This window comes from Cavia porcellus, unplaced genomic scaffold, assembly GCF_034190915.1.
Source record: "Cavia porcellus strain 051 isolate PalLab524CR breed Dunkin Hartley unplaced genomic scaffold, mCavPor4.1 scaffold_27, whole genome shotgun sequence".
Classification (NCBI taxonomy): Eukaryota; Metazoa; Chordata; class Mammalia; order Rodentia; family Caviidae; genus Cavia; species Cavia porcellus.
This window is the reverse complement of record NW_026947510.1, coordinates 2,282,848-2,293,002: the sequence shown is the minus strand read 5'-3', so window position 1 is coordinate 2,293,002 and position 10,155 is coordinate 2,282,848. Positions and strand designations below refer to the sequence as shown.

Sequence of the window (10,155 nt, the reverse complement as noted above, 5' to 3'; positions counted from 1 at the left end):
AAAAAATGAAAAAGACAAAAAACAAAACAAAACAAAACAAAACACCAAACTGTGCGACTATCTCAATGGAGGTAGAAAGCGTTTGATAACATTCAATATTTGTTTATGATAGCAACTCTTGCCCAACTAGAAGTCAAAGGTGACTTCCTTAACCTGATAAGAGTTTTATCAAGTGTACAGTTGCATGCAGGGGCTTACATGCCTGTCTCTTCTCTTCCCTCTTCCTTTCTTCCTTTCTTCCCCCCTTCTCCTCCTTTTTTTCTCTATTATACAATTATAGTCGTTACATATCCCATGTTGAATATAAAAAAACTTTCCCTTTGGATATTAACAAGTTGCAACTGTTTGTTCCCATTGTTTTTATCCAATTTTGCTCAAAGTTCTACTATTCCAATATGAAACAAGGAGAAATGAGTTATAAGGAATGAAAAGAAACAAAACTACTGTCTACTGTCAGGTAACCTGAAGTATTTTTCAGTCAAATTGCCAGGAAGAATAGGGAAGTTTATCAAATCAAATGAAAGACTGCTAAAAACAAAGTTAGTTTTCACACACCATCAAAACCCAAACAATTTAAATAAAAAAGATAATGCAAGCCTAGCAAAAAGTAAGATACCAAGGAATATTTAATAGCTGAGCAAGATTTCTATGAGGACACATGTAAAATGTTACCAAAATTAACAATCCTCATTAGAAATGCCCAAGTCCCTGTAATCCCAGTTACTTGGGAGACAGAGAGGCAGGTGGGTTGCAAGTTTGAGTGAAGCCTAGGGCAAATGAATAAGATCTTGTCTCAAATTTAAAAAATAAAAAGAGCTGTGATGTAGCTCAGCTCGCACCAGTGGGGAGGAGGAAAAGGCAAGGAGAGAGACAGAGACAGAGAGAATGGGTGGAGGACGCATCTGGATAGTGTGCCGGTGTGGATTCCAATTTTTGTTTATCTTTAGATGCAGTAGAAAATTCAGTAGTTGGATTATTCTTTCTCTTTTGGTAGGATGTGGCGATCTGACTCCAAAATGTATTCGAAGCACCAAAGAGCTGGAATAGCTGAGAAAGAAACTCCTAAAGAAGTCAAGGAGAGGCCAAGAGTGGTAGCACAGGGCTCTAATCTTAGCATCCTGGGAGGCTGAGCAGGAGGATCACAAGTTCAAGCCCTGCCTGGCAAAACTTAGTGGCTTAGACCCTGTTTGAAAATAAAATATTTAAAAAGGGCTGGGAATGTAGCTCAGTGCAAAGGCTCTGGGTTTAATCCCAAGTACCACACACACACACACACACACACACACACAGTGTCAAGGAGAAGAATTATCCAATCAGACATCAAGACTTATTAAAAATGCTATAGTACTTAAGATAATTGGTACTAAAAAGGAACAGACAAATGAGCCAAACATAATGAGTTCAGAAGCCAGCTCATATATATTTAGAAAAGTGACAAAAGACAAGTGATATAGTCAATATATGGTATAGGGACAAAGGTCTCCCATACAGAACTGTGCCTTTTCCTTACACAATATGTATATATGAACACACACACAAGTTTTAGATTTTAGATGAGATAATACTTAAGCATATAAGTCAAAACTTTGAAGTTGGGCTGAGGGTGTGGCTCAGTGGTAGTATGCATGCTTAGCACAAGCAAAACCCAGGTTTCCATACCTAGCATCAAAACACAGAACAATGCAAAAGAAAACACTGTACGTCTCTTAAAAGAAAACATTGGTAGGTATCATTATGAATTCTGGATACAAAAGGGTTTTATAAACAAAACACAACAGCAAAAAGGAATAGACTGATAATTTCAACCATGTTAAAATGGAGAATTTTTAGTCACTAAAAGTCAGCCTGAAGGGAGCAGAAGGTACAGGCTGTAAGAAATGATGCTTAGCCAGTAAAAAGGAATACTATTACAAGTGTGTGCTTGTAATTCCAGCACTCGGAGAGGCTGAGGCAGGAGGGTCACCGTGAGCTCAAGGCTAGGTTGGGCTACACAGTGAGTTCAAGGCCAGCCTGAACCACCTAACAAGACCTTGTTTCAAAAATAAAAAAATAAAATCCACTAAATCATTAAGAAAAACACAATAGGAAAATAATCAAAAGGTGCAAAGAGGTATTTTACAGAATAGTAAAGCTGAATGGCTGCACCAAGGTGGTACTGGTGGGGGTACGGCCCTTGCCCAACATGTGCAAGGCTGTGGACTCCATCCCCATTGCTGATGAAAAAGAAGAAAGGGAGAAAGAAAGAAAGAAAGAAAGAAAGAAAGAAAGAAAGTGGCAAAAATTTCCCAGAGAAAGACATGATTTGCAAAAAAAAAAAAAAAAAAAAAAAAAAAAGTATTTAACTGGTATTTAACATCGCTTATCATTAGGAACACACAAGTTAGAACATACTAAGGTGCTGCTCCATGCCTAATAGGACGGTTAACATCGGAAGAAAAACATGAAATGTTTGGTAGGAATATGAAGCAAACTGAGTAGTGAGCTGAGGATACACTGGGGCCCTTTCTTGTCAAATGAAGCATTTTTGGTACGTGATGCAGCAATCTCACCCTTGGGTGTTGACCCGTATTTTTGTGTGGGAGTCTATGGGAAAGCCTATACATAAAAGTGTTCCAGTAGCTGTATTCATAATTGCCAAAAACTGAGAACAACTGAAATGACCAGAGTGGACTGGGGAGGCAGGTGCGCTAACACATTCCTCAGCGTAAGGGTAGGAGACATCAGTGAATTTCAGATGAGTTATGTCATGTGGAGGAAAGTTCTGGCTACTGTAAGCGCCCAGGTGTATGACATTCCGGGAAAGGCACACATCAACACTTGCCAAACCTGAGTACTGGGGAGGAGATTCTCCCCAGAGGGGTCATAGGAACTTTTTCTGGTGATAAAACTGCTCTCTCTCTCTATCTCTCTCTCTCTCTCTCTCTCTGTCTGTCTGTCTGTCTCATTTTTATTTTTAAATTATTTATTTATTTTGATGTTGTGGCTGGAACCCAAGGCTCCAGGCATGCTAGACAAGGGCTCTGTCACCAAGCCACAACGCTGTCCACCTTCTATATCTTAATCATAGCAAAGCTGAGTTTTACTGCATACAGGTGACGCCTAGGAATGGGGTGTGGCTCAGGGTCAGAGCATGTGCCCAGCAGGTACAAGAACTAGTTTCCATCCCTAGGACCACAATAAAAAAAGAAAGAAAGAAAAGGTGCTTCATCCATCCTGACTTTTTAAGCAAAGCATCATGCACATCCCTGAGCAAAATAACTATCAGAAAAACAAGTTACTTCTAAGAGTGCTCAGTTCAGCAGGAATGGAGAGAGATGCAAGGGATCTCCAAGGCTGTTAAGGAAGAAACAGAATGGAAATGGATCCTTGCTGTGGGGCTAACAGAAAGGGATCCTGACAGTGGGATTCCGTGATCCAGGAGAAAGAGTTGGAATCCTCACCCTGCCCCTGGCGTGGACTTGGGATTGTCAGTCTTCCCTCACCCAGGATGGCAGGCGCAGAAACTCTGAGCAGTGAGGAGAAGGCAGACCCTGCTCCCTGACTCCTAAGCTTCACTGAGCGGCTCAGCCGGTCAGGTGGAGGAGGTTGTCCTGAGCTGTTCCCTGCTCCCTGCCCTTGGCGGTCAAAAAGGCAACTGGCACAGTACAGAATGGTGACCATGCTGATCTCCCATCTGACACAGGACAAATAACGTCAGCCAGTACTTGCTATGAGGAAAGAAAAGTCCTTGAACATACGGGATCAAGAGCCTGGGCAAGCCTGAAGTCCATGCTGGTTTTTCGGATGCTTGACCTAGGGCAAGTTTCATAGCCTTTTGGGATCTCTATTTCCTGGATTTTAAAAATGAGCCTAATTGCCCCTGCTTAGCTTGCAGAACTGATTGCCAGTGTGCTATGGTATGTCTTGACATGGGGAGGTACAGCAATAGATAAGGCCAGGGAAAGCTGGAGATTCCTGGGAAGACGGGTTCATCACAGCACAGCATTATGTGAGTGCCCCAAAACTTCTGCTCAAACACTGGACTGCAGCTGTGGGCCAGCTGGATGGGACCCCGGTGGGGAGCACTGACAGTGTATCCAGCTGTCCACATCTGAAGGTAAGTCCTGAGGGGTTAATCTTTTTCTTTTCTTGAGGACTGTGTACCCTGGATGGCACTGGCTATCTATAAGAATGCTAGAGGGAAACAATAAAAAGCTGCAAAATTAAATTTGTGACAGTGCTGGATGATGATAACTGGGATGCCCATTGCCACAGAAAGACACGGCCACTTCAGGACCAAAGTCCTCTTTCTCCAGGCCAGTGCTCTGGGCCTTCCCTGGGACCCCATTTCCGGTATTTCTGATGCTCAGCTGGCTGTGTGTTTTGCAGAAAGCCCTTCAGGTGAGTTCCAGCAGAGGCTGGATGCCTGGGAGTCGTTCTGTCTTCAGGGTGAACGAAAGCTCTGCTCCGAGGAAGTGGACTTCCACGGTTTCACTCTCCAAGGGCAGTTCCGTTCTTTCATTTCCACATTCCTGGGGCAGAGTATATGGGAATGGGGGCCTCTTGCTGCCTGATGCATGTGACATCCACCCACAGACTGTTTTCAAGATCATTCTCTTGTCTAGTTAAGGGGTGTATTCATTCCTTGCGTAATTTGTTTAAAGAGCCCTTTGTGAGCAGAAGTGTGTGAGTGTGTGAGCATATGTGTGCACATATGTGTGTAGGTATGTCCAGCATTGTGCAGGGTTCTAGTGCAATGGCATTTAACCACTGTGCTGCTGGAGGGGTTTCTGTTGGTGGGGCTCTGACCACTTGGCACTCCGTACCCTTTACCTAAAAGCGGAGGTCCCCTCCGAGTGTGTGGTAAGAATAGAAAAGGAGTCCCTAAGACCACAGTCACCAGGCCCCATAGTGGGGGGGACAAGCTGGGGAGTTTGGTTATGCAGTTAAATCACTGACACATGTATTTCACCCAGTTATTGCAACCACCCTGCATGGTTGATAATATATATGATCTCCATTTTACAGAAAACAGAGCAGGGCTCAGAAAGGTTTAAAAACTTGCTTGGCTTCACACCATGAGTAACAGTGATGGCTGGATCCAAGTCCGGGTCTTCTAACTCTGCATAGATTCATTTCTACTTCCTGTCACCCCTGGAAACAGTAGCATCAGCCCCTTAGGGATGCTGCACCCACAGGACAGCCACGGAGCCCTCCCTTCTGCTCTTCCAGATGTGACCTCCAGACCTGGCAACAGTGTGCAGGATCAACGTCTGTCCCTTTGGGACCTCAGAGCAGGAAAGGTCCCAATGTGCCTTCATCTCCTCTCTGCCCATGAACCACGACTTCTCCTTCACATGGCCGGGCTTCCTCAGTGTCTCAGATTCCCTGTCCTTTCACTGGAAGCAAGCAGTTAACTCTTGTTCCCCGCTAGACTGGAGATGAATGAAAGCCCATTCATGGCCCTGCCAGAGTCTCAACACCGCGACACCCACAGTCCATGAGATCCACGGGACATTGCTCGTGTGACTTGGCTCCTACTCCATGCTCACCAGTTCTGTTTTTCAGATCCGCAGCATAGATCTGGGAACAGTAAGGTGAGAATAGATCTGAACTGACGAAGTGATGACTTCTCCTCTGCGGGCTGAGAATATTCCCTGCCATTGGATCAGGCTTCCCAAATGACCACATACCTAAAAGCTAGAAGTGGTATTTAAAATATTTTGTCCTTTGCCCATGTGTAGCACATGCTGAACACATGGTAGATATCAAACTTTTTACTCTGTACATCAGCTCAGGACAGAAATGGACAAATGAAGGGGAAAGAGGTTGGCTGAATAATACCAGCTGTTACAAAATGGTGTTTGGAGTGTGAAGACCATTGAGTCTAGTGGGGAAAAGAGGGTCCAGGGTACTCAGGTGTGAGGTAGATGGCAGGTCAGAAGCTGGGTCTGATAGGGTTTGAATCTAAGCTCTGCTACTTAAACGTTGTGTGATCTTGGCCAAGTTCCTTGACCTCTCTGTTCCCTCTAACACCTGTAAAAAGATGAATTCCTACCTCTCAGGACACCATGATAATCTGATAATACAATTAGGGTTACTGCTTGGTGTAGTATAGACTTTTGAAAAGATAGATAGAGAAGGAAGAGGTGATCTGGAGGTGTGTCCAGTGTCACCCTCTGCTGGCTTTGTGACCACCTGTAGTTCACTGCCGAGCGGGGATACCCTGGAGCCCCACTCAGGTTGCTGATTGCTCTTGTGTCTGAAACAGATGGCTTCAGCTGTCTGTTGGGTGGCAGGGTGGGGCAGTCCCTAGAAGATGTCCAACACGAAGGTGGGGTGGGGTGGAGACAGGAATGCATGTGCAGAACTCAGCTGAACCGTTGGTTTATTTCGAGGTTGCAAGACCTTCAACCATCTCTTCCTATGAGCCCCCACCAGCAGGGAGGAGGCCCCCAGCCCGGAACAGATGTTTCCTCTCTTTGACTCTCGATGGATGCCTGGTGACACGGGGGATGGGTAGGGAGGAAATGAAGACAGTAAAAGAGGCTGCTTGGTGAACCCATCCCTCCCCCCTGGGGCTCACTGTCCTGGAGTCCCTGAAGTTCTAGGAAGCACTGGGTAGATGTTAACTGCGCAGGCAGAGTTAGAGTCCAGGTCAACCAGGAGCAGCCATGTGGGATGGCCAATTCCCTGGAGGAGCTCCCTCAGGAGGGAGCCAGAGAAAAAGTCTAAAAGGCAGAGATGGAGTTTGAGAGAATTTCAGTAGCTCCACCTTCCCCAGCAGGACCTCTAAGGGCATCATTTTTCTGTCTATAAAATGGGGAGAATGATGCTTGTTGATGACTCCTTCTTTTCACAAGAGGACTTCATGAGTAATAATCATCATGACAGCGCTTTGCAAAGGTGCAGGATCAGCGAGAATGTGACTTCCTGGGGCATCAACAGCACAGGGGATGTTGGCTATGGGCTGGGAAAGTACCTAAGTGCCCTTCCACCTGCTGTACTCACAGAGGGACCTCGATGGTGGGGACAGGTGCACCCCTCCAAGATTACTGTGAGATCACTATGGGTGCCCCATAAGCATTTCTTGGCTACAGCCTAAAACAACTGAACACTGGGGTTTAATATGTCCTGCTCTAATTAACCACATCAGGAAATGTGCTTTAAGTCCTGAGACAGGGCCTCTCTCTCCCACAAATGCCTGTGAGGTCCCAGGAAATCAGGAGGAGGCTGAGCTGGGTACCCTTTTTTTTTCTGGTAGGTATCCCAGTTTCTAACTAAAAGCAAACTGTAAAGGCAAAGGAGGTGCCTCTGACCCACCTGAGGTTTGCAAAGCCAAGCAGAGTTGGTGGCATCTTTACCACGATGTTGCCAGCAGAACAGAATGCTCTGGATTCTAGAGCCTCTTCCTGGAGAGCCACCTACCATGTCCCATCTTGCACACTGTGCCCAGGGAAGCCCTCTGAGGTATTCCCTTAATCACCATAGAAGCCCTGCAAGGGGATACTGTTGTGACCACCTCTATTTTACAGATGAAGAAGTATGCTCACAGCTACCCTGGGCTTTCTGAAAGCCTGGAAGTTGTGCTCCTAGGAATCACAGAGGTAGCCAGGGACAGGTACCTTGTGGCCCACTGAAGTGGGACCCAACTAAACAGCAATGATTTTCTCTCCAAAGGGAGAGCCTTGTTGTGTTAGACCTGAGAACAACTCCTGTGCTTTACTTTGACGCCCTCCCAGCACCCAGGGCTGACTCCATTACCCCTAGCAAGACAGGGCTAGACGAGAGGACCTTTGAGGGATGTGGAGTGGAGGATGTGTATACCTGTGCATGTGTGCACGTGTGCGTGTGTGTGTGTGTGTGTCTGTGTGTGTGTGTGTGTGTGTGTGTGTGTGTGTGGTAGGGGGAAATTTAGAGAAGTGAGTATTATTTTTTATATGCATTTCTTTCTTATGTTTCGTTTTGCCCAGAAAGCCACAGACAGTGTTTGGCAGTTTCCTGAAGATGGACTTCATATTTTGAAAGAGGAAAAAAAAAAAAGATGGGGGGGGGAGTAGAAATTGGGTAAGAAATAAGACAGAAAGTAATCGCTGCTCTCATGCAAGCACGTGCACACACACCCCCTCCACACACGACTCTTGGCAATAAGGAAGTGAGACGAGATCTTTTTCATGAATGGCTTAACTCAGCCTTGCTGAGCTTCCGCTCTCCCATTCACCAGCATTCAAATCTCACCTCTGACCGTCCAAGGCAGCTGGCTGCTGGCCCAGGAGCCAGGCACAGTTTGAGATCATCCCCCTGACCGCAGGCAACTGTGCATACAAGAGCCTTCTCTGCAGCCCGGGTAAATCTAGAGTGACCAGAATGTTTACAGAGCACCGGGCTGGAGAGGGCACAGGCCCTGGACCCCCCCACCCTACCCCTACCTCCTGCTCCTCTGCTCTCCTGGGACCATGGTTTATCCCCGGGGAAGCTCAGATGTTCTGGCAGGCCCTGTGTGCAGTGAAAATACTGTACGGGCTGCACAGGACGCAGCCTGAGGAGCTCTCCAGAGAATGCTAATGCTGCCTGCAATTAGCTGAGGGAAATGACAGCATTTTGGAGAGGAAGTTTTAGGGTCCTTCCCCTGGGGGATATCAGGCAATTAACTAACTGTGGCATGGCAGCCAGGCCTGGGATTCCCGGGGCAGTCGGGCAGCTGAAAGGCTGCTGGAGGACCTTGAGCCTGTGATTTCATTTTGCTGTGTTTCAGTGTCCTCATTCATAGAGATGCGATAACAAAACCTCCCCACCGCGTTGCTGTGAGCATTCAATGATCTGAGGCGGAAGATGGGGGTCCCTGAGTGATGGGCCTGTGGCTGTCTGCCACTACTCAGGAAGAGAAGGACTGGCTGTGCCTCTGAGCTCCCAGGAATGGTGGCTGTCACAGATAGGTCTCCCAGAAGTGGGAGAGAGGCCATGGGAGGTAAACAGGGATACCCTAGAAGGAGGAAGACAGAACCAAAGTATGTGGGGCTAAGTTCTCCCCCACCATCCCATCTCCTGCAGCCTCTTCTAGTGGGAGACCAAGAGGATGCCACTTTCCCATCCCCACCCTGCCTGGCCAGCCCTCTCACACAGGCTTCCTGGTCCTCCTCACCCTTGGTTGCAGGATGATCCCTGCACACCCATATCTTGTGATGTTTGGGCTCCAGGCAGGGGCATGGATGAACGACCCTTGGAGTGCTTCCCCACTTCCGGGTTGGGAGTCCTCCCCGGAGGCCAAGTCCAGGGCAGGGGCCAGCAGCTGCATCCAGCTCTTTGCAGCTGCTGAGCTGCTGGGCCCAGCTCTGGGCATTGGGAGTGGACTCGGAAATACCAGTGGGCTTTGTTTGGGCTGATTACTCACAGCAAAGGAATGATATCCATTCCGCTGGACTTTCTAGGAACTGTTTGCAGCTGGAGCCATCCCTGTCCCGAGGTCCCCTCACTGGTAGCCAGGCTGCAAGTGGAGGCCTGGCCACATTGAGGGAAAATGCAGCTTTCAGGGTTGCAGGTGGACACCAGGAGGGAAGAGTCAGGCCCAGGGTCCTCCTGTGGCTGGTAACTGGGGACAGCTTGCTTTCTGCTCTCCTGGCCTCCTCCCGTTCCTTGTCTTCCTCAACTCCTTCACAGAGCAGAGGAGAGAGCAGAATGCAGGACAGCAGAAGTGATGGATATGAGCAGAGGCCAGCTCCTTCATCGAAGGGCTGCCTTACCCTAACACCCCCAAGTCACCGTGCCTCTGGACAATGCTGCAGAGGCTTTATCTCCTTGCCACCTCCTAGTAACCCTGTTGCCTGGGCATGATCATTGTGCCCTGTTTACAATAAGGAAATGAAGCCTTAGAGTGATCAGGAAGTTATTTCAAGATTATGCATTTAGCAAATGGCAGTGCTGGGAATCAAGTCCATTCCAGCCCAGTTATGAAGCATGAGGATTTAACTGCTACTCTGTTTTCATGCGTAGTTTATTAGCTCAACTTTGGTGTAACCAAAGGTTACGTGCTCCCTGAAGGTAAAGGCAATCTCTTATTTTCTTTGCTATTTATTTCTCCAGTGACCAGGAACACATTTTCAAAAGCAGTTGCTAGAATGTGCTGAGATGGGGGACAAGGCTCTGGTAGCAGAAGGGACCCTCCTGCTCCTCTGGGAC

At 47.3% G+C, this 10,155-nt stretch overlaps 1 long non-coding RNA gene across 1 annotated transcript; it reads right to left on the bottom strand.

Moving 5' to 3' along the window:
• Positions 1-5,768: 5,768 nt before the first annotated feature.
• On the bottom strand, positions 5,769-9,792 carry LOC134473619 (uncharacterized). The gene is made up of 3 exons (XR_010043970.1): positions 9,371-9,792; positions 7,303-7,475; positions 5,769-6,479 (listed from the first exon to the last, which is right to left on the bottom strand). It is a non-coding gene; the product is annotated as an uncharacterized LOC134473619 (long non-coding RNA).
• Positions 9,793-10,155: the final 363 nt, after the last annotated feature.